This window comes from Zootoca vivipara, chromosome Z1 (assembly GCF_965207765.1).
Source record: "Zootoca vivipara chromosome Z1, rZooViv2.hap1.1, whole genome shotgun sequence".
Lineage (NCBI taxonomy): Eukaryota > Metazoa > Chordata > Lepidosauria > Squamata > Lacertidae > Zootoca > Zootoca vivipara.
In genome coordinates, this window is record NC_142583.1 from 53,549,789 (window position 1) to 53,577,237 (window position 27,449).

General features: G+C 42.4%; 1 long non-coding RNA gene across 1 annotated transcript; it reads left to right on the forward strand.

Moving 5' to 3' along the window:
* The first annotated feature begins 614 nt into the window (after nt 1–614).
* LOC148687384 (uncharacterized) lies at nt 615–26,369 on the forward strand. Its single transcript, XR_015947913.1, has 4 exons — nt 615–679; nt 6,840–6,948; nt 7,665–7,697; nt 26,262–26,369. It is a non-coding gene; the product is annotated as an uncharacterized LOC148687384 (long non-coding RNA).
* The last annotated feature ends 1,080 nt before the right edge of the window (nt 26,370–27,449 follow it).

The window sequence follows — 27,449 nt, forward strand, 5'->3', positions numbered from 1 at the left end:
AGGAGATGCTCAAGGGATGGCTTTATTGCTTATTTCAATATGGAAGGAGCCCTGGAACTTTCTTCTTTGTGTCATCTCTTTATTGATTGCTGAAGGAGCTGCTCTTTAGCAATCATTCAACTCCCACTCATTGGGTGGAGGGAAAGGCGCATTTGCTTTCATTTTTCAAGGCTAATTGCGGGGGACACAATTATTGCTTTTCTGCAATAAGGTACAAAATGAAGGTGCATACATGTTAAAGGGCAACTTCCTCCATTTTGTTCAGACGAGAAGGAACTCTTTTTTTAAAAAAAACATATGCTATAATGAATGCAATAGATTTTGTTCCTGAAATTGATAGATCGTCCTGTCAGAAGGGCTCCGTGAATCCTGTCTCTGTTCAGATTTTTCTTTGATACATCCTGGTTCAAGCCACTGTGTAAAATATTGTTACTATGCAGTGATTATGCTGTTGGGATCTGGGTAATAAGAATTATGTTCTTATCAGTCTAAATAGCTTTTCTGAAGGAAAAGTATCACCGGCAATAAAACGTTACAGTGTTGAGAGCTCCTGTTCAAGATTCCAGACAGCCACAACCCCTTTCAGGGAAGGTTATGCAATAACCTGCTTCTCTTTCAGAATCTTCCCTTCCAGCTCTGCTATCGGAACAGAAAATCCCCACTGCAGGCTCAGTAAAAGGTTGGTATGTATGCAAAATTCTTTGAAATTTACCAGCTCCATCTGGTACACAGGCTGAGACCCTACCTGCCTGCGGACTGTCTCGCCAGAGTGTTGCATGCTCTAGTTATCTCTCGCTTGGACTACTGCAATGCGCTCTATGTGGGGCTATCTTTGAAGGTGACCCGGAAACTACAACTAATCCAGAATGCGGCAGCTAGACTGGTGACTGGGAGTGGACGCCAAAACCATATAACCAGTCCTGAAAGACCTACACTGGCTCCCAGTACATTTCCAGGCACATTTCAAAGTGTTGGTGCTGACCTTTAAAGCCCTAAACGGCCTCGGTCCAGTATACCTGAAGGAGCGTCTCCACCCCCATCGTTCTGCCCGGACACTGAGGTCCAGCACTGAGGGCCTTCTGTTGGTTCCCTCACTGCGAGAAGCCAAGTTACAGGGAATCAGGCAGAGGGCCTACTTGGTAGTGGTGACCGCCCTGTGGAACACCCTCCCACCTGATATCAAAGAGAAAAACAACTATCTGATTTTTAGAAGACATCTGAAGGCAGCCCTATTTAGGGAAGCTTTTAATGTTTAACAGCTCCTCATAAGCATTTTGGATGTGGGGAAACCACCAGTGGAGATGTCATCCCACTTCCATAGGTGCCTCTCCACCCATGGAAAGGCCACTGGAACCTAAACCCCCTCAGTCAGCAAATTACGCCCTGTAAGAAAGGCATCCCAGTGAAATATATATTCAACAAATTTCAATATATATGCATAATGATTATTTACCGAACTTATTACCCACACGAAATATTCTTGTAACGCAGTTTCTGGTGCACACTGTAATTTGGTTATACAGTATATGTAGCAGCCTCCCCCTACACACAAACACTAAGTAATGGGATCATTTTGCAAGGTGCAAATTTCCAATTAGCCTGTATTTCATCCTCACAGATTAGTTTCTCCTACTCAACACATACACATTACCGAGGAGGCAAAATGGCAAATCACAAAAACTGTGAAATTAATTGGAAGTTTCTCCTGCTACTGCACTTACCAGATTGTTTGCACCTCAGCAACAGGAAAATACTTACATTTTCTAATAATTCACCCGTCAAGATGTTGGCAGCCCTCTGATCAGTCTTGCTTAGATGAGCTTTGAGTGGGGGCTGGAATGCATTTGATGAGCAAACCAACCACCCCCACATGCAAACTGTTGTGAAGGCAGCACTCTCACAAAGGGAAATGGGCAAAATAAAGATAAGCTTGCAACCAGGCTCACATTCCATTTTGTTGCCATATGCACGTCATATTGGGAATATGTCTGCAGATGTTTTTTGCCATTTGGGGATACACATACTTGCAATTTGTGGTTTTGTGGGATTTTCAGTCACAGCTTAATATTGTTACAAAAGTGGGGTGCCACCCCCACTCTCTGCCGAGTGGCGGCAAAATTCCAGGGAGGTCCAGGCACTCATCCAGGGTCTGTGTTAATTTCAGAATCAAGAAGCAGCAGGTGCTGTGATCGCTTTAAGAAATATGATTTAATTTACACCTTTGGTCTACATAGATCTTACAGAATGGCCATCTCAAGCGGGGCTTGTTCCCCACAACAGTACATCACTTGAGTCCATGTCTCTCTTCCAGCCTGCTTTCAGCCTAACGGTCCAATATGGATCTGTCCTTTGTTCCAGCTATGCCATGCTTTTCGTTACAGGCCCCAGGCTCTTCCTGTGACATCACGCCCAGTTATCTTGGCAACCTTCCAATTCTCCTTTTTCTGTTCACACCTCAGGGCAAAGGGAAGGACGATTGCCCTGTATTGTTTCTTAGTGGCCCTAGCTCTAATAACCAAAATCCTACCATTGATTAATTTCTAGGCTTTACGACAGCCCGCCCCCACAACTTATAACAATATATTATTAGTCAATCATAATTTCTTCTGAACAGTGGAAGCAGGTTTGGGGAAATAACACACAACTCTCAGCCTAATTTCATTGAAACAAAATAAAAAAAAAATTCCTTCCAGTAGCACCTTAGAGACCAACTGGAAGGAATTATTTTGTTCTGCTTCGACTATGGCAGACCAACACGGCTACCTACCTGCACCTAATTTCATTGGTGGTGGTGGGGAAATTGAGGGATGCCTTCCTGGTGTTGTTGTTTAGTCATTTAATTGTGTGACTCTTCATGACCCCATGGACCAGAGCACACCAGGCACGCCTGTCTTCCACTGCCTCCCACAGTTTGGTCAGACTCATGTTGGTGGCTTCGAGAACACTGTCCAACCATCTCATCCTCTGTCGTCCCCTTCTCCTTGTGCCCTCCATCTCTCCCAACATCAGGGTCTTTTCAAGGGAGTCTTCTCTTCTCATGAGGTGGCCAAAGTATTGGAGCCTCAGCTTCATGATCTGTCCTTCCAGTGAGCACTCAGGGCTGATTTCCTTCAGAATGCATAGGTTTGATCTTCTTGCAGTCCATGGGACTCTCAAGAGTCTCATCCAGCACCATAATTCAAAAGCATCAATTCTACGGCGATCAGCCTTCTTGATGGTCCAGCTCTCACTTCCATACATCATTACTGGGAAAACCATAGCTTTAACTGTATAGACCTTTGTCGGCAAGGTGATGTCTCTGCTTTTTAAGATGCTGTCTAGGTTTGTCATTGGTTTTCTCCTGATGTTACTGGACTCCAATTCCCATCAGCCCCACTCAGCACAACCAATAGCCGAGGATGGTGGGAGTTATAGTCCCATCTGGAGAGCACAACATTGGTTATCACTGGAGTAATGGAAGGAGGAGTGGAGAAAAGTGCTTTGCAAGTGATAACTACATACTTCTGGCAAGAGGTATTTATCCTGCCCTTGGCAGCTATTGCTTGGTGGGGAAGGCGGCAGGGGCAGAAAGAGAGGGAAAGGGAGAGAGGTGCAAATAGAGAGAAAAGGGTGACAGAGAGGGGGGGTCGCTCTACACACTTTTGACTCCGGTCCCACCCACCACCAACATACAGTCCCCGAGGGAATCTGGTCTTTGATAGAAAAAGAAAAATTCCTCACCCCCCCAAGTTAAAGGAAACTTTTCTTAACAATAGTACTGGGTGGTTTTTTAATGCTATTGAAGAAAAAAGATTGCCCTGACTGCATACAAACATTTACAGGTTTTCTGTAATCCGCTTATAAGGGGGACGCAATCTGATCTTTAAAAATCATATTACATTCCAGTCTGGTAAATCTGTTTATAAGCTCATATGGGTTCTGATCCTTAAATAAATAAATAGAGCAGGTTATTTACCTCATGGATACAGTGTGGGAAGAAGCTATTCTGCCACTGCTGCTCTGATCAGATCTAGAGTCTTCACCTTATCCCAGTGGTTGTTTTAGGTAAAAATGTGACTATTAAGACCCAGTGCACAGATCTCCGGCACTCATCTCTTTGGGTGCCAAATAATCTCATCATGACACAAATTCAGGTGTTAAACCTGACACAGGGCAGTAAACCTGTGGCTCTGCAGGGTGCTGTCAGTTTGCATTTCTTAGTACAGAAAATATTGATCCAATGTATAGAGATCTTTCTTATTCTAATTAATTCAAGAGGGTTCTGGAAACTTCTCTGTGTGAAAGAAACAAGCAGAAGGTTCATGCTGTTTGGGTTATCCCATTACGCTCATTTCCCTTCAGTAGCAGTAAAGCTCTGCTGGATGAAATACAATTGCCTCTGGTCTATTTTGGGGGATCCTGCAATGTGTTTATATAACATGTTTACAAGTTTTTACTCTGCTGACTATACATTGGAGTCTACTCTACATCAATATTGAGTAGAATGTGGGAAAGTTCAGGGTGGCAGGAGAAGTTATATTGTTTATTAATATCCTTCCTAACTTATGCTAGCAAGTTATTTTACTTAGCAGAGATTACATTCCCCTTCTCACGCACAGCAGAAATCTGGTTGCAGGGTTGTTAGAGCCTCTTACTATTATGCAATTCAATCTCCCTAGATTGAATTGTATGTTCCTGGTAAGATTCCCTTTTAAATCCCTCCTAAAAGAATAAAGACACCACAATCTTATTCATAAGCAATAAAAAGAAGATGGAAAAAGAAAGAGAGTGACAGCATGCCTTGACCTTTTACCAGGTCTGGAATGGTCACGCCTGCCCACTAGTCACATGCTAGGAATGATGCTCCAGGCCAGGAGGAACAGGAAGTTTTGACTGGCTGGACCCAACATTCCCTTGCATGTCCACTCTAGCAAAACAAGGAATTTTGTATTTGACTGCTCCCAGTGGATTACATCCCACATAGAATTCTATGACAGCTGCAGCAGCCAATGAAATGGCACAGGTGGGGCACAGTTGCTGTCCAGGCTTCCCAACACCTTGGCTTGATGGGGCTTCCCAGCAGGGAGAGGGTAGCAGTGATGCATTGGGACCTTGGTGTGGTGTTCTCCATTGTCTCTCAAGGTAGGCAGATGCCAACTATACCTCCATATGTTGCCGAGAAACAATTCCCATCTGCCCCAGTCAGCACAGCCAATGGTCAGGGATTGTAGGAGTCGTAATTCAGCAACATCTGGGCAGCCATATGTTAGTTACACTATTGTTTTCACAGCTTTGTTTTTACTTGCTCTAGAGGAGTTGCTAACACACTGTCTCCAACAATAATCAGTTCAATGCATTTGAAAATCTACTGTTAAAAGGGTTTATGTCTCCGTTTGCAGCTGATGTTCATTATTCTGTGTCAGGGGATAGTGACCTGTGGCTCTCCGGATATTGCTGGAACACAATTCTCTGGCCATGGGGCTCATGGAAATTAGAATCCAAGGATGCTGGAAGACCAGAGTTTCCCTACCTATAGACTCTTTTTTCTTGTTGTTATATGGATTGTGTTATATGGAGGTGGTTGGACTCAACTGCATTCACAGAATGAAGAACAGTTCCCAAGAATATTAGGATTTTTGAACTACAGCAGTTTGTGCTTTTATCTTGCAAACCAATCTGAGATCTATGGATAAAATGTGGTATACAAATTTCATTATAAAGCTGTTATCCGGAAGTTAAACAGTTGGAACTAAAATTCTTGAATGGCTCAATTTTTTTTGAAATGGCAGCTTAGATTTTACTTGAATAGTACTGGAAAGGTACTATTTCTTTCTAATTGAAATCTACCTTCCCTAATGCCACCAGGCTAAATTTTGCAGACTGCATAAAGTAACTGATGAAATCATTATTTTACTATCTCCCCAGACAGGAGTCCAATCTTCTACACATTTACCTGCAAGTGAATCACACAGATGGTCTTAATTGAATTTTCTTCCAATTGCAATTTTTAATAGAATGATATTAAATGTTCATCAGATTCCCCCTTGCCATGGCTTGCTTCCAATGAACATTTTCTGAGTCTTTTGCCATAAGCATTAATTGCTAGTTTCCTCAGGTGTGGCATTTCAAGAGGGCATGGCAGGCAGTAATTTCCACCCACCCCTGAAATTCTGACCATGTGCGCTCATTCCTCAGGTGCACCCAAGTAAAGAATAAGCTCCATTGAGTTGTAAACCAATGTGATCAAGAGTAACATCAATTGCAGCCAGATTAAAGGAAGTGGGAATCCTTCTAATTTGTGTATATCTGTCATCCCCAACCTGGTGCTCTCTAGCAATATTAGATTGTAACCTCCATCAGCCTCAGACATCCTGGTCAATGATCAGGAATTGTGGAAGTTGTAGCTGCCCAGCAACATCTAGATGGCACCTACTTGGGGGAGGATGGTGATTAGTAGTCCTATGCTGAATCATATATACCAGGCATGTCCAACAGATAGATCGTGATCTACCGGTAGATCACTGGACATCTGTGGTAGATCACTGGTAGATCACTGGCTCCCCCCAAAGCAGCTCAAGAACTTTAGCTCCCCTAAAAAAAGCTCAACATTTTTGCCCTGCACCCCCCAAAAATGTGGCATCCTCCTCCCTAAAAGAAGGTCAACAACTTTGACCTGAACCCCCCAAAACAGGGCTTTCCTCCTCCCCAAAAAGCTCAACAACCTTGACCTGAACCCCCCAAAAGGGGGTAGATCACTGCCAGTTTTTAACTCTCTGAATAGATCGCAGTCTCTTGGGAGTTGGCCACCCCTGATATATACTCTCTCTATCTCTAAACATCTATCTCCTGTCATCATTCAGATGGGAAGATGCAGAAGGCCAGAATCTACTTCCAGAGGCTTTTGAGCTCCAACTCCTATCATCCCTTACCATGAATTGGATAGGAATTGCAACATCTGGAATGCTACAGGTTAGCCTCCCATAAAAAAACAACCCCACCCTTTTCTTTTGAGACGTCTCAGACATGGAAAATCTATATGGTTCTCCCTTCATATCTCCCCCCCCCCCCCTCATAACTCTGTCCTTCAAATCTTTTCTCCCCAAAGTGAGAGGTTTTATTTCTCTTGTGGAAAAGCAGAAGAGAGAAGAGAGAAAGGGGTGAAAGGTGATCCAAGGTAGCCTGTGCTTTCCATGACTCTGTTAAAAAACAACAATGCAACTCCTTAAACTCACTAATGTATCTAATGAATATGAACAAAACCTCTGTGTAGAGTATCTGACCTGCCTCAAGATCCTGTTTTTGCTGCTAGCACAGCTATCCTCCTGGGTGTAAAAAGCTTTATTCCCTAGAAGAATAAAGGTTTAGAAAATGTTGGATAAATTTTGCTAATCACAAAGCTAGCTATATTTGTGGGATAAATCAGCCTTATACAAACAACATGCCTAAATCTAATTAATCCATGGAAGAGTTAAGACCATCATGTATTCCCTCTCGCCTTGGGAGGAAAGGTTAACTCTCATTTCCACCATTTGAAACCTACCAGTAAGGAAGTCTAAGCTGGTTGCTTCAAGCTTAGAGCAAGTGTCTCAAGCAAAACAACTTCATGTTCCTATACAAATACTTTAGAAATATCTGTCATTTTGGAATCTAAGTTACACCGCCTGTCTTTTCTTGCTGCTGTACAGAAAAGCTCATGATTCTGACCTTTGAAGAATTCTGTAAGTAAACCATTTTTAACTTACTAAATTGTGGTGTCTTTCTATGCCAGGGGAAATGGGGAACTTTGGAAGCAACTTAGAAGGGAATATTTTAAAGGTGTTAATTGCCTATATTTCCATGCTTAAATTTGCTGCATGTTTTGTGATTTTAAAAATCTGCTGGAGCTCTTTCACCTAAAAGTACTTACTTTCCCCAAACCTGGAGTTAGGCATCCAGGGAATTTATTTTATTTTACCATTTCTATTTTCCTTTCACCAAACCAAACCAACAAGATTGGGGCGAAAAGAAAATGCCAAGAGAAAATTTGAAATTCCCACCTTTTTTGTATCTTTATTTTAGATGTTGTGATTTATGTGGAAATTGAACTGTTTGGTTGCATATTTTTTCATGTTTTATTTGTTTATGACTACTTTTGTTATTAGGTATTTTTTTCATGTTGTAAACTGCCTTGGGCATGGGTTGAACTATGGAAAGGTGGCATATATCTAGAATTATGTATGCATATATGTGTGTATGTATTTTAAAAGTGATTGAGATGAATATCTATCAGAGGAAATTCAGTTATAATTAATCGTACTCATTAGATACACTTGATTATTCTGCCTTGCTAGTCTAATTCAATATAATCTGGAGATGCTTTTTCATGAGACCAAGGAGAACATCAAAAACCATTGATTTCCTTTCTTAATTAAAAAGCTAATGTTAGGCTGCTGTGTTAGTTGACAAAATTGTTTCCTTTCCAGTAGTCATTGGATTCCATCAGTGACTTGGTATTGGCAGTGCTTTCTGATTTGTTGTGTTTTCCCATTTTTATGTAGTGTATACTTGGTTCAAATATCCCTGTAGCCTTATCTCCTATATACTGGTCTATTTTATTTTGTTAACATATTTGCCCAGATGTTCTCTCATTTGAGGGCTCGCAGGCAGTGAAGCGGGCAGGAAACAGCAATAAGCAAACAGTCCTGAGTCACTTTTGTGGTTTAAAATAAGGCCATTACTTTATTGATTACAGAAAATAGGTTTGGAGTAGGCATGTGGCATGGATCCATTGATTGAACAACTTGAGTCCTGGTCAATGGCTGGTCAGTCGGAGGGGGACAGCCTTATGTTGGAGTCCAACACAATGTGAACTGCTTGAGGTGGTCCTCTTCAAGCAAACTACTAGGGGATGCTATCATCTAGAGCTGGGCTTCTAGACAGAAAGTCCTGCCACCACCATCTCCCTGGAGATCCCTTGGGGGGGGGGGGAATCTCCCATTGGGATGGGGCAGATTGCCAGGATTCCATTTTTAATTGCTTCTCATAAAAGAGCTCCAAGCGATTCCAATAAAAACAATGGAAACCATTTCATAAATTCAATTTAAACAATTTAAAAATTTGAATATGTGAAAACAATTTCAAATCGGATGCAGATACAGACTGGGGTAAAGAAAAGAGGAAAAGAAAAATCACAGATGTGCGACTAATAATTTGAAGAAAATTAGTGCATTTGTGCTGATTGTAAAGGTAAAGATAAAGGGACCCCTGACCATTAGGTCTACTTGCGGACGACTCTGGGGTTGCGGCGCTCATCTCACTTTACTGGCCGAGGGAGCTTGCAGGTCATGTGGCCAGCATGACTAAGGCGCTTCTGGGGAACCAAAGCAGCACACAGAAACACCGTTTACCTTCCCGCCGAAGCGGTACCTATTTATCTACTTGCACTTTGACGTGCTTTCGAACTGCTAGGTTGGCAGGAGCTGGGAGCGAGCAACGGGAGCTCATCCCGTCATGGGGATTCGAACCGCCGACCTTCTGATCGGCAAGCCCTAGGCTCAGTGGTTTAACCCACAGCGCCACCCGCGTCCCATGTGCTGATTGTACATGCACACAAAAGAGCCAAAACGGTGCTGAGAAATGGGTGTGTGGGGACCATGAAGTGTGGGGAATGGGGAACAGGAAACACTGCCCACTAAGCTGTGCCATCCACATATTGGAAATGGAACCCAGCATAATGTACACACTGAAAAGAAAAACCTTCTGAAGTCTGACTGGTTAATTGCTTGTAGCTCACAGCAGAAAAGAACTGATATTGTTGCACTAGGAACCTTCCACCTGGAAGCACCCATCTTCCAGTCCTCTTTGATAAGTCTTCTCAGTCTAGAGTCAGAATTGCAGTTGACTCGAGCCCTGGATTGGCACCTCTATGAATATGTCCCACCCAGGGGAATAGCACCAGTCCCGTTCCTACTAGAACTTGCACCATCAACTGCTTCCAGTGCATCTCTGGCAACCATAATCCTCCACTTTGGAAACAGGAAGGCACAAATATTCAGCAATCTCTTCCTTGAAATCTGTCTTTTTTGAGGTGGGGGCAGATAAGTTCAATGGGCTTTAACGGGATAACTCAAAGGATCAATAAGTTTCCCCACAAATCATATTCAGAGAAATATGATGCCTTAGGGACTAGACAAGGAGGGTAAGGGAGAGAATGTGATTAAATATTAAAGTAGCTCGTGTTGGTGGAAGTTCTTCAATCTATCACTTAAATATTTCCTTTAAGGCTGAGATTCCTTCTAAAGAAACATTATTACAGCTTAACAGCTAATATGACATGAGAAGGTCAAATTACTTTTATGTGAGTAGGTTTTTCTGGCTCATCTGTTATTCGTTTAAAAGAGCTGAGGATCTGTGAAGTCCAATCACCTGCATTTAACACTTCACATTCAATGCTTCTTTTGAAAATTATATAACTGAAGGTTCCACAAGAACTTATACTTAGTTAACCTCAATAGATGACTGGCAAGCCTCTGCTTGAATATATCTAGAAAGGGTAAGGCCACCATGCCTTTATCCACCATCAAGCAGCTCTTATCATCAGTGTATTTCTCCTAAAGTTCAGCTGATATCAGCTCTCCCATAACTAAACCCACAAGATCTACTCCTCTTATCTAAGGCAGCAGAAAACAATGTGAATGGGCCATCAAAGAATAGACCCAGATTCATAGGTGCCAAGTTCCGGATTGAAAAATACGGGATCAGCAGCGCCGCGGCACCGGAAGTCGCTTCTACGCACTTCCGGACATGCGTAGAAGTGACTTCTGATGCTGCGGACATTTTGGAAATGGGCACAGCAGCATCGGAAGTCGCTTCTACACATGTCCAGAAGTGCATAAAAGTGACTTCTGGCACCGCTGTGCCCATTTCCAAAATGTCCGCAGCGCCAGAAGTCACTTCTATGCATGTCCAGAAGTGCGTAGAAGCGACTTCTGGTGCTACGGACATTTTGAAAATGGGCACAGCAGCATTGGAAGTCACTTCTACGCATGTCCGGAAGTGCGTAGGAGCGACTTCCGGTGCCAGCGCGGCACCAGAAGAACATGACCGCCGGCAGGAGCTCCATAATCCGGGGGAATACGGGTTATTTTGCCATTCGGGACACCTGCGGGAAACGGAAAGAAAATACGGGGGTTTCCCGGGGAAAACGGGGTACTTGGCAGCTATGCCCAGATTATCCATGTCAGTTTATAACACCTCAGACATAATGGATTTTCTAGCTACAAGTCTTCTAATGTGGAGCTCTTTATGTATGTGTAAGTCTTCCTCAGGACTGATTCTTTTTCTTTCTTCTGGCTTCTAACTGTGGGATTTCCAGTCAAAATCACAAATATGTGATTGCCAGATGAGCACATAAGGGCCTGACATTCTTAAGAGTTCCTGAATATAGAAGGGACTTATGAAGTCACTTCCTTAATGCCTTGGTGGAAATTTCTAACAAAGGAGATAATCTTGTGTGCTTCCTTTCTGAGCTCGCTCGCTCTTCTTTCAAGCAAACAATGTGAGCAGATATACATGCCTGAGCTCTACTCAGAACCCAGACTCCATTTTGGAAATGATTTTTTTGTTTTGTAACAGAGTAGTATTTTTACCTGCATACCACTTTTATGTATTTGCTGCCTGCATTGAAATGTAAGCAAACCTTTTCGCATTTACTAAAATGTGTGGTTCATTCCTAGCAACAGTGACAAAGAGGGGAAGGTCAGAAGACCACAAATAAACAGGGATAAAAGGTGTAATTGCCTAATTCCTAGCTTCCAGTAAGCTGCAAAAGTGCATGTGTTGTTGCTCTGCTAAAAGGGCTTCACAGCTTGTTTAATACTTCTCCAACACACATGGGACAGGAGGTTTAAAATTTAAATAATAATAATAATAATAATAATAATAATAATAATAATAATAATAATAATAATTTATTATTTATACCCCGCCCATCTGGCTGGGTTTCCCCAGCCACTCTGGGCGGCTTCCAACAGGAAAATAAAATAAAATAATTGATTAAACATTAAAAGCCTCCCTAAACAGGGCTGCCTTCAGATGTCCTCTAAAAGTCTGGTAATTGTTTTTCTTTTTGACATCTGGTGGAAGGGCGTTCCACAGGGCGGGTGCCACTACCGAGAAGGCCCTCTGCCTGGTTCCCTGTAACTTGGCTTCTCGCAACGAGGGAGCCGCCCGAAGGCCCTCGGCACAATTTACAGATTTCATCCTCAATCCATCACTAACAAAGGTGTTTGACTTTGAGGAAGAACTTGTATGGTTTCCTATTGCTTTGCCTTGTACTTGTGGTGATCTGATTGCTCCAGCACTGTGATAGCTCCCAGCCTCTGTGTCAGCTTCATGTGAAACTCGCAAATGTCCTTACACACCACTGAGGCTCACTTTTTGTTGCTCTGCTTTCAACAGCTGTCCTTGTTTTCCTCAAAAAGGCCCATTTAGTTGTATTTCAGCATCAGAGTTAAGACAAAGAATGTCATGTCACTACGACTGTGCATAATATGGAAGTCAGCAGACTTATTTAAATGCAATAGTGACTTAACCAGGATGTGGTTAGAATATTCCTTATCTGAAACCCGAAGCAATAACAAGTATAGAGAAGTTCTAGTCTTCATAGAGTCCTGGCATAACTGTATTTTCTGCTTTCCTCTTTGGAAATAAAATGTGTCCAGTTTTTCCTTTCCTACTTTAATTGGATTTTCCCAGAGAATTTTTTTAATGGCCTTTGGCTTAGGAGCAGAAATCTCAGATCTGTTAGCGGCTGGTAGTCAGGGTCATGTGATTCCCTATTTTTCAGTGCATGCTGCTGTAATGAGGGGAAATGATACAGCCTCGGTATGAAAGTTTGGGCAAACAAGCAAAGAACCTGACACAGTGGAGGTAGGGAGGTCAATGTTGCTTTTGGTTTTTTAAACCAGACTTTGCCTTTCTATCCAACAAAGCAATGCAGAGAAAGAGAGCAGCTCTAAACTTGGGTGAGGTGAGGTGGGGTGGGGTGGGGGTTAAAAAGTTTGCTGCAGACAGGATGAATGAGTATAAACCTTGAAGTGGGGGGGGGATCACAAAATTTACCATATGTACTTGTGTAAAAGCCTACTTTTTCAGCACCAAAAATGTGCTGGAAAAGCCGCCCTCGGCTTATACTCGAGTGAGGCGGGCGGCGGTGGAGAAAGGCACAGGACTGGGGGTTCGGAGAAGCGCCTCTCCGAACCCCTGTCCTATGCCTGCTCTGTGCAAGGCGGCAGCTGGGAAAGGCATAGGATGGTATTTATTTTTATTTTTGAAATTTACCAGTAGCTGCTGCATTTCCCACCCTCGGCTTATACTCGTCAATAAGATTTCCCAGTTTGTTGAGGTAAAATTAGGTCCCTCGGCTTATATTTGGGTTGGCTTATACTCGAGTATATACGAGTACAGTGGTACCTCTACTTACGAATTTAATGCGTTCCGAACGCGCATTTGTAAGTCAAAAAAAATTGTAAGTCAAATCCCATAGGAATGCATTAGGAGAAAAAATTCGTAAGTCGAAGCAGCCCTATCTAAAAATTCGTAAGTAGAAAAAATCCTATCTAAACCTCATCCAAAATGGCGGACAGAGCTCCATTCGTAAGTAGAAACATTCGTAAGTAGAGTTATTCGTAAGTAGAGGTACCACTGTATATATTGTTTGATTGTTTTTTTAAAAAAAAACAAAAACCTCAAAGCTACAGTCTTATCTAAACTTTATCTGGAGTCTATTCCATTTTACTCCATGAACTAATTACTCACCAAAACACAAAGCAGGGCCAGGTGCTGGCATGAAGAGGCTTCCTGCCTGGGGGATAGTGAATGCCTCTTCTACACCTTGGGGTGTAATTATGCCCCTTGGTGCACTTTCCACTGCAGAATCTGCACCAGGCATCCCCAAAAATGGACCCTCCAGATGTTTTGGACTACAATTCCCATCATCCCTGACCACTGGTCCTGTTAGCTAGGGATCATGGGAGTTGTAGGTCAAAACATCTGGAGGGCCACAGTTTGGGGATGCCTGATCTGCACAGTAGCAGAATTTCTGTGTAGTCCTTCTGTAACAGGCGTGGCTGAACAGCAACTCCCATCAGCCCTAGCAGGCACTTCCAATGGTCAGGGGTTGTGGGAGTTGTAGTACAACAACATCTAGAGGGTCAGAGGTCCATCACACTTGTTCTAGGATGGGTCACCTTCCAATAGTAAACAAGGTCCCCAAGGTTCAGTCACCTATTATTTACAGCAGGCATCCCCAAACTTTGGCCCTCCAGATGTTTGGGGATGCCTGATTTACAGCTTTCTTTCTCCACACACACACAAATGCCTAGGGCAAAAATGCCTAGGGCAAAAGAACTCCGGTAAATCCCAACAAATGTACTTATAGGGTACTTCTTTGTCCTGGTCAATGTAACATGTAGGGATTGCATATTTCCAATTTTTTAAAAAACTGCTTCGGTGATGCAAGTAGGCACCCATAGCTTGGCAGCTATTCTCACTCCGCAGCTCAAAAAGTGAGCAATCTGCATATGGGCTATACCTCTGGTAGTTTTGTTAACATTAGAGGGACATAATGGGCAGCCTTCAGAATCTGAACCTTCGCAATTAGATGGAATGTCTTTCGTTTAGATCCAAATCATTGCTCATAATAAATTGCAGGGCTGGGAGATTTTGGTTGTTCCAGCTGCTATTAATTGGATGCAAACAGCTAATTGCGTTTCAAAACTGCTTCTAAAATTAGCAGCGTCTCTTCTGAAGAGACATAGTTTTGTAAATTTGTTGACATGTCAGGGTTGCAAGTTCCACCCCATCTCCATCCTCTCTCCCACCCACAGCTTTGTTATTCATCTAGAAAATTAGAAATGCAGCACTAGAATCTATTTTAAAATCCCAGATTGCACAGAAATATTATGAAACTTTCTATCTGTGGCCTTCCGTTGCAAAGAGGTAGTGTGGTATAGTAGTTGCAGTGTTTGATTCAAACCAGGGAGACCTGGGTTCAAATCCCCACAGAGCCAAAATGCTATGCTTCTGCAAGCTGCTAGCTCTCAATTTCACCTAAAGAATGGGGTTAAATATACAACCCTGAGGCTCATAGGGAAATGATAAAATATAATGTAGAGAGATGCTTTGTCCTCTCAGCTCATCAGTGATGTAGAGAAGGGCATAGATTTGCAGACCTAGAAAGCACCTCACATCATCTGCCCTCTCACATTAAGATGGTAGCAGCTGTGGCATCCAAGGCTTTCATGATAATGTCCATTGCGAAATGAATGTTCATGAAATTTTAACAGACACACCATTAATACATCATGACTAGGGCATGGCTGTTGTTTTCTTGATAGTCTGCAGTTCAGCCTGTAACAGGTGATATTCACTGCAGATACAGGGAGTGGCAGAGAAGAAGCATGGAACCTATTCAGAACAAGGAGCTTGGAACAAGGAGCTGCGATTTCCCACCTTAATCTACCTGAAACTGAAATTAGAAATGTGAGAAGCTGCCTTATACTGAGTGCTAGAATTCAACAGTTTGTAATGCTGCTGTTAAAGGTAAAGGGACCCCTGACCATTAGGTCCAGTCGTGACCGACTCGGGGGTTGTGGCGCTCATCTCGCGTTATTGGCCGAGGGAGCCGGTGTACAGCTTCCAGGTCATGTGGCCAGCATGACAAAGCCGCTTCTGGCAAACCAGAGCAGCACACGGAAACGCCGTTTACCTTCCCACCGGAGCGGTTCCTATTTATCTACTTGCACTTTGACGTGCTTTCGAACAGCCAGGTTGGCAGGAACTGGGACCGAGCAAAAGGGGCTCACACCGTTGCAGGGATTCGAACCACCGACCTTCTGATCAGCAAGCCCTAGGCTCTGTGGTTTAACCCACAGCACCACCTGCATCCCACAATGCTTCAGTTACTCTCTATTAAAACTGTGTGGCTGAAGAATGGCTATTACATTGACCACCATAGATTGCCCACTATGGCAGCAATCTCAGCAAAGTCAGTTACCAAGAGCCCAAACTCCCTATGGCTCCTAACATGGAACTAGATGTAATCCTAAACTAGCTATCTCTCGGATTTATTTCAATGTAAATGATATCTTTTGATTGGGTGATAGTGGATAAGACACGTAAATTCCCTTAAAATGTCTTGTTTGGTTATAAAAAAAGTCCTTTTGAACTTCAGGCAAAGTATGGCACCGGGAAGAAAAGCCAGCAGCTTTTGTAGTCTTCCCCCCCCTACTGCTTGTATACTTCTGTACCATTTTCCCCCAATAGATTTCCTCCTTTGTTGTCAGCACCCAGTAAACTAAGCATCATCCAACTTCATTCACAGAACATTATTCCTGTAGGAAAAGTCAACAGCACATTATTTTAAAGTAGTCCATTAAGTGGTGCAACTATCATATTTCCTGCTTCCCTACCTGCTTTTAGAGATGACCTTTGCAAGATACGTTCTTTGTAAAACGTTGCCCAATCATTGAAATAATTGCAAGAAGAATATAGGGTCTTTGGATTATATTCATTGCAATGTTTCTTTCTTTATAAGATCCTGGTAGTACAAAGTGAGAGCAAAGCCATTTTAACAACCGGAATAATCTGGATGTATAGCTATTTCAGTATGTACTAAAAAAAAAAGAATAAACGTAAGATGGATTGGAGAGTTGAGTGACTTTTTTAACTGATAGGTAAGAAACATACCTAGGGACCCAGGTGGCGCTGTGGGTTAAACCACTGAGCCTAGGGCTTGCTGATCAGAAGGTCGGCGGTTCGAATCCCTGTGACGGGGTGAGCTCCCGTTGCTTGGTCCCAGCTCCTGCCAACCTAGTAGTTCGAAAGCACGTCAAAATGCAAGTAGATAAATAGGAACCGCTACAGCGGGAAGGTAAACGGCATTTCCATGTGCTGCTCTGGTTTGCCAGAAGCAGCTTTGTCATGCTGGCCACATGACCTGGAAGCTATACGCTGGCTCCCTCGGCCAATAATGCAAGATGAGTGCGCAACCCCAGAGTCGGTCACGACTGGACCTAATGGTCAGGGGTCCCTTTACCTTTAAGAAACATACATATTGCTAGCTTGTAGTTAAACTGTCAATGGATTGTACATGGTAGTCTGCATCCCTATCCCTGACATTTGCCGGATCAATAAAATGTATTTCCCTCCGTAAATGGCTTCTAATGTGTAAGTGGATGCTTTAAAAAAAAAAAAACCCACAGTAAACAGCACTATTAAATGCCCTTAGAGCCCAATCTCAAACACCACTGATTTGAATAGGAGAGTTACCACTGGATTTATTGGGATTTTGGATGGTTAACTACTAGAAATCTTTTAACTCCAGATTTATTTGACAGGCCTAATATGCCCATTCCATTTGGGTAAAGATTTTCCCCCTCCCATTTAGTTAGGAACATTTCATTCTTGCAGCATTATTCAGGGTTCCTGTGTTCCAACTAAACTTTGGTGTTATCTTAATTACCCTAGCGCAAATGTTATTAAAGTGACACTGGTTTTGTTGTTTGTTATTGTTTGTTTTTAAATTAGGGAGTACAAATCTATAAAGCAAATCTATCTCTATTCTTTGCAAGTGTTGATGAAAATAACTCAGCAGAGTGCCAGTAATTTAGAATATGCTTGAGAGGACAGCCCTATGATGCAATCTGGTGATATAATGCAGAATCAGAGCCAGGATTTCAGTTTGCTCCTCAGTACTTTTTCAGACACGTGCATTTGAGTTATCCTGTGCTTGACATCTTCTCTCTGTCAAATGGTTTCTGCTGCTGGACCTTGAGAAATTGATTGCCAGCTTGTCACATCTCCCTTTAAGAATGATCCACTTCTCAGCCAATGATTCTTTCAGCTTTGTTATTCCTGTAGTTCCACATTTTTCTCAAGCAGCCAGGAAGAAGCGCTCCTGAGGCTGGATTGCATGCTGTTAAAAGGGTTTGGTAGCTACGAGACTGCTTCATCCCTGAGAGGGATCTTGATCCTTTGTGGCAGCCGTTGAAAATATTGTTTTATATGTCCTTGATGCATTGATGGTGTTATCAAGATGCTCTCATTCATTAAAAGAAATTCTGAAAAGCCTAGAGCTGGGCCCATGGACTGCAAGAAGATCAAACCTATGCATTCTGAAGGAAATCAGCCCTGAGTGCTCACTGGAAGGACAGATCCTGAAGCTGAGGCTCCAATACTTTGGCCACCTCATGAGAAGAGAAGACTCCCTGGAAAAGACCCTGATGTTGGGAAAGATGGAGGGCACTAGGAGAAGGGGACGACAGAAGAGGAGATGGTTGGACAGTGTTCTCGAAGCTACGAACATGAGTTTGACCAAACTGCGGGGAGGCAGTGCAAGACAGGAGTGCCTGGCGTGCTCTGGTCCATGGGGTCACGAAGAGTCGTACACGACTAAACAACTAAACAACAACAAAAGGCTATCAGTGACTTCTCGCCAAAATGATAGTGCTGTGTCTCCACTATGCTTCTGAGAGCCAGTTGCTGGAAACCACAGAAGAGGGGGAGTGTTCTGGGCATCCGGTTGGCCACATTGAGAACCAGGATGCTGGACTAAATGGCCTTTGGCTTCATCTAGAAGGCTCATCTGATATTCTTCTTTTTCAGGTAGAACTCAGAAGCAGAACTATCATGGTAGAATTAGTCTTCGTTGGGGAGAGTAACTCTTTCAGCCACATCACAACCCGGTTTCCATGACCACCTTTCATGATGGCTTCGATGTAGGGCAATGCAGTAGGTAGGAAATGAAAGAGGCCTTTCTCTTCCACTTCAACTTTTTGTATGAACATTAAAACATGTATAAATAAAACTCCTACCCACTTTATTTTCAGGTGATCAAAGGGTCTGTTTGTTCAGAATGAGACTGGACAGAATCTGAAAAGAACCAAAATTTATTTTTTATATTTTTTTAAGAGTGTAGTTTAGTTGCACCCACCCATTTCAATTAATTTAAACCTATGATAGTGAGATCACAAGGTTACTATATAGCTCATCATCCACTGTCCTGTGGAGACTGGACCACCCTTCGCCAATAAATTTTGCTAAGCCATTAGTTAAACACGTCTGGTCACTACAACTTGCAAGGGTTAAAAAAAAATTATGTGGCCCTTGTGGGTTGTGGATGACTCAGTTGCCTCAAAGCTGTTACATTTGGATAACCAAAATCTTGGGCTATAATTTGCTCTGAAACTAATGCTCATGTGTAGCTAATATTTTCAATCTTCTCATTGAATTTGTTTATCCTTTCTACATTTTCTAGTGAGCTAACCCAGTTCTTTTTTCTTTCTGGCAGCCTTGCTTGCTCCCTGGAGACCAGAGTCCATCCACAGTTCTGCTCATTAATTCTTTTGCCAGGATCTGTGTTTGGTATACCTTGTCAAAATGTGTTTCTCACTTTTCCTTCCTTGAGTTCATGTAGCAGTTCCAGTGAACTGCTAGTCTCCACTTGTTAAAACAAGGGTCACAATGCATTCCCACCATAAGTGTCTCCGCATCAACCATTTAAGGCTTAAAACACCACGCACATGCAGACATTTAATCAAGAACATCTGCAGGGTCGCCAAAAAAAGGGGTGCTTATAAAATTCTCATTGGTTAAAATTCTCATAAATGTGGGATTCCTAATCACCTGATTTTCCTGGATGGGCACAAATGTGTCCAATTCATTATTTTCGAATTCTAGAATTTGTTCAGAGTGGTGTGCAAGTACGGTTTGCCACAGTTTTGATGTTGTCGGTTATGTATACCATTACTTTGTCGCTATTCCATTTGCTTCCAATTTTCCTTGCGCCAGATTAATGGCGCTGAAATCCCTTGAATGCTTTTAAGGTGCTTTAGCAAGAGTCTTACAGAAATGCAGAGAAGGCTCTGGGCTTCCTGCTATTCACCTGGTAATACTGCCATAAACCAGAGCACTTTTGAAAGCAACACTTAACCTTATGAAGGAGAACATGACGGACTGAACGATTGCAACTTGGCTAGGACAATCCAATGAGCTTTGCAGTGAGCAGAGATTCAGACCTCACACGCGGAAGGGCCAGAGTTCAGTGGAAGAGAGCTTGGTTTGCAAGCCAAAGGTCCCATGTTCAACCCTTGGCATTTCCAAGTAAATAACGCAGCAGGTGCTGGGGAAAGTATGAGGCCCTAGAAAGCCGAAACCAGTCAGCATAGATTGTAATTGCCTACCAAAGCTCAGCATGATGTACCCATGTGCTTATCCCGGATAGCACATTGGCTTATGTGCATTCCATTCCATTTTAATTACTGGTTTCTGCAGGAGGAAACTGCTATGATGCACCCTTGTCTTGAAACAGTCTCAAAAGTATTCTCATCTATACTGCCACAAGCTGAAAACTAATTGTGTGACGGCCACTCACTTTCACCTGCTGCTTCCTTAGCTGTCCTTGGATCAGCAATGGCTCTAAAAGTTGAGGTTGTGATTGCAAAAGTTGTTTTGGGCTCATTTCAGTGCATGATTGCTCTGTGCATATGCCTTCTCAGTATTTGGAATATGAAATATTAAACGGGGACATGCTGTGCAATCCTCTAGATATCTGCTCTGAAGTAAGCTGCATTTTTATGCGATAGAACTTACTCTAAGGTACAGATGGGCAAATTGATGTGTTTCTGGTCTATTTCGGTTTCACTTATGTTTATTCATAAGTCCATTCCATCCCATTTCCATATTAATCTGCATTTTTTAAAATTTAAAAAATCATAAAAATTGCATTATTTTAGATATCATCATCATTATATATTTACGTATAGCCCACATTTTTTCCCTTAGGGGGGCTCAAGGCAGCTGACAGATAAAAGCAAGACTGACTAAAAAAAATAGGGAAAAAATAAGTAAACATTAATAGAACTAAAACTATATACAGTACATAAAAATGAATTATAATAAAAGCAGCACAGCACCAGCCCGTTCATTGAAAGCAGTCAGTAAACCACAAGGAGAGATTTCCAGAACTTGGGGGCATCCCCTGAGACAGCCAATTTCTACATCTTCGCCAACCCTGCCTTTGAAGGTGTCTGAACCAAGAGAAGGGCCCACCCTGGAGATTTCAAAACCCAGGCAGGTTTGTATGAGGGAATACAGTCTTTCAGATAAGTGGGAACTAACCATGTGGGGATTTATAGGTCATAACCATCACCTTGAATTGTGCACAGAAACAGACAGGTAGCCAGTGGGACTGTTCCCTGTAACCAGCTCCGGTCAACAATTTGGCTGCAGTTTTTGAGCGCTTTTCAAAGCATGATACAGTAATCGAAATAGGATGTAAACGAGGTGTGTGTCACTGTGGCCAAATTGGACATCTCAAGGAATGGGCCCAAGCTTTAATTGTGCAAATGCATTCCTGGCTACCACAGAAGCCTGAGTCCAGGAGCATGCCTGAACTGCAAAACATTTTACCCTCTAATATACATGTTTGTATATATATATTTTTGTAATGCCACTTTATAGATATTTCAGTATTTTGGCGGGTGGGGGACGAAGAAGTGTATCATGCTAGTTAGAAAAATATAAAAAGCAATGGATAGTTGCATTCTAATTCACATGCCAGCCTGGAGCTTGCCTGGCCCAAGCCATTGTACTGCCTAAGGCGGAACAACAGGTTGAAGTATAAATCCAAGACCAATCGCTATGGTAGCTCCAGTAATGGCTACACCACTCCATCTCCCCACATCCCCACCTGCTTCTTACCTCTGAGTAGAAATACATGGCTTGCGCTGTGACATGCCCTTTATTTTCTTTGGTAGGCAAAGACTGAAAAGGAAGCGACTGAAGTTTAACACAGTGTTCCTATATTCCCAAGGCATCTTTAAATGGTTGGGGTTTTTTTCAAGCTTGCTTTCACCTTCCAGACAAAGCAATGGCAATTCCAGTTAAAGGGGAATGAGAGGAAATTACAGAAATTGCAACTTTATAAAACGGAATATTTGGAAGTATCAAGCCACCCACTGAGACCCCTGCAGTCTATGAACAGATTCCGTTACGCTCAACAGGAAGTTCAACTGTGATTCCAATATTTGATTTCCATTATGGCTATCAAGTGAAATACTCTCATTGCCTCTCATTTCTTAATTCCTTTCACACATTTGTCTTTTATTTTCAATTCAGTGCTGGTATTGCATGCCCATCTTTGGGACTCTCATTAGCAAAAGACAACAACAACCCCAAAACCCTGAAAAGTATATTGTTTGGCTGCTAGCTATATATAAGAAAGTGACATATGTCGCTTGGAAGCTAGGATCAGGTCCATGGAGCCTGACATATGTCAAGAGAACCATATGGTATAATGTTGTTGTTCCTGGCTGTTAGACACTTGCTTGAGAAACCCCTTGCTTTTCTGTTCACTTCTTCAAATCCCACAACACATATGTCATATTCCTGGCAAGGTGCTTTTTGCTTCTCTGAATATCAAAGTGTACTTTTTGAAAAGGGAGAAACTGCAATGTGTCTAGGGATTTCCTTCAAGGAGTTCACCATATGGAAAGAAGGAAGCAAAGAGAGAATAGGCAAATCAATTCTACAGATTTGTGGTGGGTGTGCGGGTGTGCAAATACACACACTATCTTGGCTTACCCTGCCCCCCAATCCTAGGAATTGTAGCTTGAGGAAGGTGCTGAGAATTGCACTAAAAATCGCTTAACAGAACTATGGTTTCCAGCAAAATAAAAAAATTCCTTCAGTAGCACCTTAAAGACCAACTAAGTTTATATTTTGGTATGAGCTTTCGTGTGCATGCACACTTCTTCAGATACACTGTTTCCAGGATTCCCAGGAAAGTGCAAATGTTTATCACCAGCAGGGTGAGAAGCTGCTGGGAGCCCCTGGCTGCTCCATGTGAGGAATCACTGCAGCTACAGATTTTAACATATCCCCGGACTGCCATGGAGCCCTCCAGCTGTTTTGGACTACAACACCTATCTCTCCCAGCCACCTGATGGGACTTGTGGTCCAAAGGGGAGGGTACCAGGTTGGGGAAGGCTACCCTGGTCAGTAAAGGATTCCCAGATCCTGGACTAAATCAGTTCACCAAGGCTGACCATTGACTTTCCTCAACAGGAAGTGCTTTTGCTCAGGTTGGGATTTTGCCTGGATAATGATAGCCTTTCCGGCATGTCCTGAGACTCACCCCTTGGCTTCCAGATATCACTGGACAAACAGGGCTGGCACCAGAAATCAGTTTGGTTGGTTACCATCAGTATGGTTAGTGCCCTCTGCTTCTCTTCAAAGTGTTCTAACATCTGCCTATCCACCATCAGTAGTAGCTGCAGTATGCCAAACAATGGCATGCAAGCCTGACCCAGGTGGTGCTGTGGGTTAAACCACAGAGTCTAGGGCTTGCTGATCAGAAGGTCGGTGGTTTGAATCCCTGAGTAGCAGTTCTCCAGGATTTCAGGCAAAGTTCTTTTCCAGCCTTGCCTGGAGTTGCCAGAGATTGAACCTAGGAGCTTCTGTGTGCAAAGCAGATACTTTGCTGCTACTGGTCCTGTGCTATTGCATTATGAGGGAGATGATCCAATTTGACAGGAGTCATAGGAGGACATTTCATTTTGGAAGAGGCAATTTGGTTAGTGTTTCAAACAGTGTGAGAAAGGGGGCTATATTTAGGCTGCCCCAAATGACTGAAAAGTTTGCATACCACCTTCACAGATGTTTGCCAGGCAGTTTTTGATAAACAACCTAATTTCCACAGAGTTAACAATACAGTTGCATTCCACCAGAAAACAAAGGTAAGCATCTACATGGCTGACGTTCTCAATTACCATAAGTGAAAGCTGCTGATTTATATTACCAGCAATTGCCTTCCATTAGGGAAGCGCACTTTCAAGTATCAGCAAAGCGGCCCATTTTTTGTTTTTTTTTATTTCCACTGAAATTGCTGTGAGCTTCACCACAATATAAATATAGCACAATGCCTTGCCCTCATCTGGTTTTAAAAATTACCATCGCCCACAGAAAAATGACTGACACATTGATGAATATCACACACAGCTTCTGTTGGGCCGATGAGAAACGCTGGCAAGTTTTTAAAATACTGATACTTAATAAATATTTCTGCCTTGGCATTGCTGCATGAATCAGTGCTGTATTCTATCATTTTTGACAGTAAAATACATCTGTCCTGCTACAGTTCTATGCATAACAGGGCTGGGGAAGCTGTGGCCCTCCAGATGTCATCGGACTGCAACTCTCACCATCCCTGATCATTAACCACGCTGGCTGACGGGAATTGGATTTCAACAATGTCTGGAGGGTCACAGCTGCGATGCAATGCAGAGAAAGGCTGGACTGGCCTCTGTTTGGCATGTTTCAGGTCCAGAGCATCTTATTTTGGAGATTGGACTAGACTAGATTGTCCTCTCTTTTTTTCAAGCTCTAGCCTAATCATGCACTTTTTCTGGGAAATGATGGCGGCTACCTCAGGGGTGGTAGATTACGACACAGTTGCTTTGCTGAAATGTTGCTGATTTAAATATGATCACATGAATTGCACAAAGCATTAGTAGCTGCAAAGATGGCTGTTGAGAGGCAATGGAATAACTGGAGTCTGCTACTAAATCACTGTGGTATTCCATCTTTCCCAGCGATGAGCAAGTTACTAGTTTATTTCTGCCTCCAAGTAATGAGATTTCCAGGACAAGGCCATATGATTAAGTGGTGTTTTGATACTGATGGCTTTTGGTTCTCAATATATGTTCTATTCTGTTCATTTTCTTATTTACCATTAGAAAACCTTGCCATGTATAGCAAATATAAGGCATTTCTCAAGGACAGCTGGTGCCCACTAAACCTGGTGGGGCTGCAAGGATGTCACGGAAGCATGGCCAGTGAGGTCAACTTCTTGCTTGCTCCCATCTTTCTCTGTTGCAAACGCACTGTGGATATTTAAGTGCTGCAGTTTTACAAGCAACACTAACAAAACTGTAAAGCATCTACTTTAGTTCAGAAGGAGTCGCTGTCAACAGGGCCTTTTTTTCCAGCCAGAGCTCACGAGAGCTCAGCTCTGGTGCCTTTAAGATTAACACCATGGCCAGTCTAAGAGAACAAGGGAGAAGTTCCTGGTGAGCTCCAGCATCTCTTTTTCTAGGAAAACAGCACTGGCTGTCATAGTTGCTTCTCAGATGGAAGAAGAATTGCTTGGCCTCCACCCATTCTGATTCTTTCTCTGGCCTCCTCCTTTGCAAAGAAATAGTGACCATTTGGGCACTGTTGTTTCATTAATATATAACATCTAACAGAGCTTTAGTCCTATGCTTAGTCTTATGAGTGTACACAAAGTTAAGTCATACTTCCTCAGGAATGAACGGAAATCTAGGTCTCTCTAGATTCAGTTGTGCTATCTCAATCCTGCTTCAAAACACAGACACATAAAGCAAGGGATTTGGCTGGAAACTCACATTGGAAAGGCTGTTATCCTACATTCACTTTCATGCAAAGCTCCACAGGACACTGCAGGGTTTGCTTACTTCTAAATAAAATAAATAAGAGTGTGCTTGAAAAGTTCATATAAAAAAACCAGCAAAATAGTTCAGTTTTTTGCACTTTTCATTTGTATTAATTTTACCACACAGCTGCTAAAGGCACGAGATTGCTGATGTCCCCCAAAGCATCAAGCATGCAATGAGCTAAAGTAAAAAAAGGAAAAAGGAAAGGAGGGGGAAGAGAAGACACATTTGGACAACTTGATAACATATTTTAAATTAAAAAAAATTAATGAACAAATGTCATTGAACGAATGTAATAGTTAGCATGTTGGGCTAGGACCTGGAAGACCATTCACCTATTCCTGAATGCAATGTTAATTATATTTTTCAAAGGCTTTGGAGCACCTGAATTGACTCAACTAACAAAGAGAACTTGAAGACCCACTGTGAACTTCATAAAACCTGCTCCAAAAGAAATAATAGGATAAATGTGCATCAAAAAGCTCCATCTTACAGAGCACATTCATATTAATTAAAACAAGGCATATTAATTAATAATTTGAAATGACTCCCTACGGAGTAATTAATTATAGAAATAATACAGGGTTTGTGAACTGTCAGAAGTGAAAATCTTTATCTTCTTTCAAGTTAATCAAATGTCACACAAAAAACCTTTGCAGATGATTAGCATGGCATTAGTTTTTGGTGGAGATATAATTACGTAAGTACCTTTTGAGAGTTCCTTTTCAGACAATAGTCTTAAAAATTCAGCTTCTTCGTTGTACATTTCTTGTAATGTCAAATATACAGCATTTCCACAGAGGCTTCAAAACTGCTTGAAATGAAGAAGACCAGCTTTGAGGTGTTTCCTTAAAATTGGCTTGTTTGAAGACTCAGGGAGGAATTAGAATATTCTGGGGGGGGAAATCTCTTGGACAAAAAACAAAACAAAAAGAAAAGGAGGAATCTTGATCTGAAAATGGTGAGTAGACTCATGGCTCTCGTATAGATTTTTCTCTTGCCTTGTTACTTGATTTGCTATCAGTACAAGAGTGGCTGTGTAGTCCAATCCCTATAGTGATGCCACACCATTTCAATCAAGAGCTATTGCTTTGAGAAAAGAGGCAAAGAAAGATAAGCTCTTCATGGAGCCGCCTGCCCTCTTTTGTTGCTGTTTTACTTTAGCCTAAAAACATAGCCATTGATATTAGTCTCTGGCTCTCTTGATGTCTACCAACAGCCTTGATGCATCTCGGGGTGGTCAGAAACAGGGCAGGGAGAAGTCCTGTGAGCAACAAAAAACAAAGCCGCAGTTCCATCTACACAGAGTCTGTTGCAAACATTGTTCTGTTGAAGTTAAATAAAGCTGTGCCCCAGTTACCTTACCTCGATGGTGCACATCTTTTTGTGATTTTGTGTGCCACTACCGTACTCCCATTTGCTGTGTGTGTTATGTGTTTTGATGAGGTTCTCTTTCCATCCCAAAGTATATTTGCTTTCTGAATCTCTGCCTGGTTTATCCGTGTGTCCTAATGGCCTCTTGGAAGCTGCCTTTTAGCATGGCTCATTCACTTCTGCCTTCATTGCTGTATTAATTATGGGAGCAACTCCCACGTGGGTCGGAGAGCTTCCAGCTGCCACATTACTAAATGAGCTTGCAGGTCACTTGCAGCATGTTAAATGCAGAAATATGGTCAAAAACCCAAACAGCTTTGGTGTTGTGCCTGGCATAGTGAATAGCAGAAGGTGAAGTTTAGCACTGGCGCAGAGATGCGGCAATGTACTGCTCAGTCATTTCTGACAAACCCCCCAAGAAAGGGGAGGTCATAGTCCACACCGTGTGTTTGAAGCACATTTAACACACATGGCTTCCACTAGAAATCATGCAAACTATATTTTGTTAAAGGTGCTGGGAATTGTAGCTCTATGGTGGGTAAAGTACCATTCCAAGGGTGGAAGGTATGTGTTTTAAATGTGCGCTTATTGTGATGTTTTAAT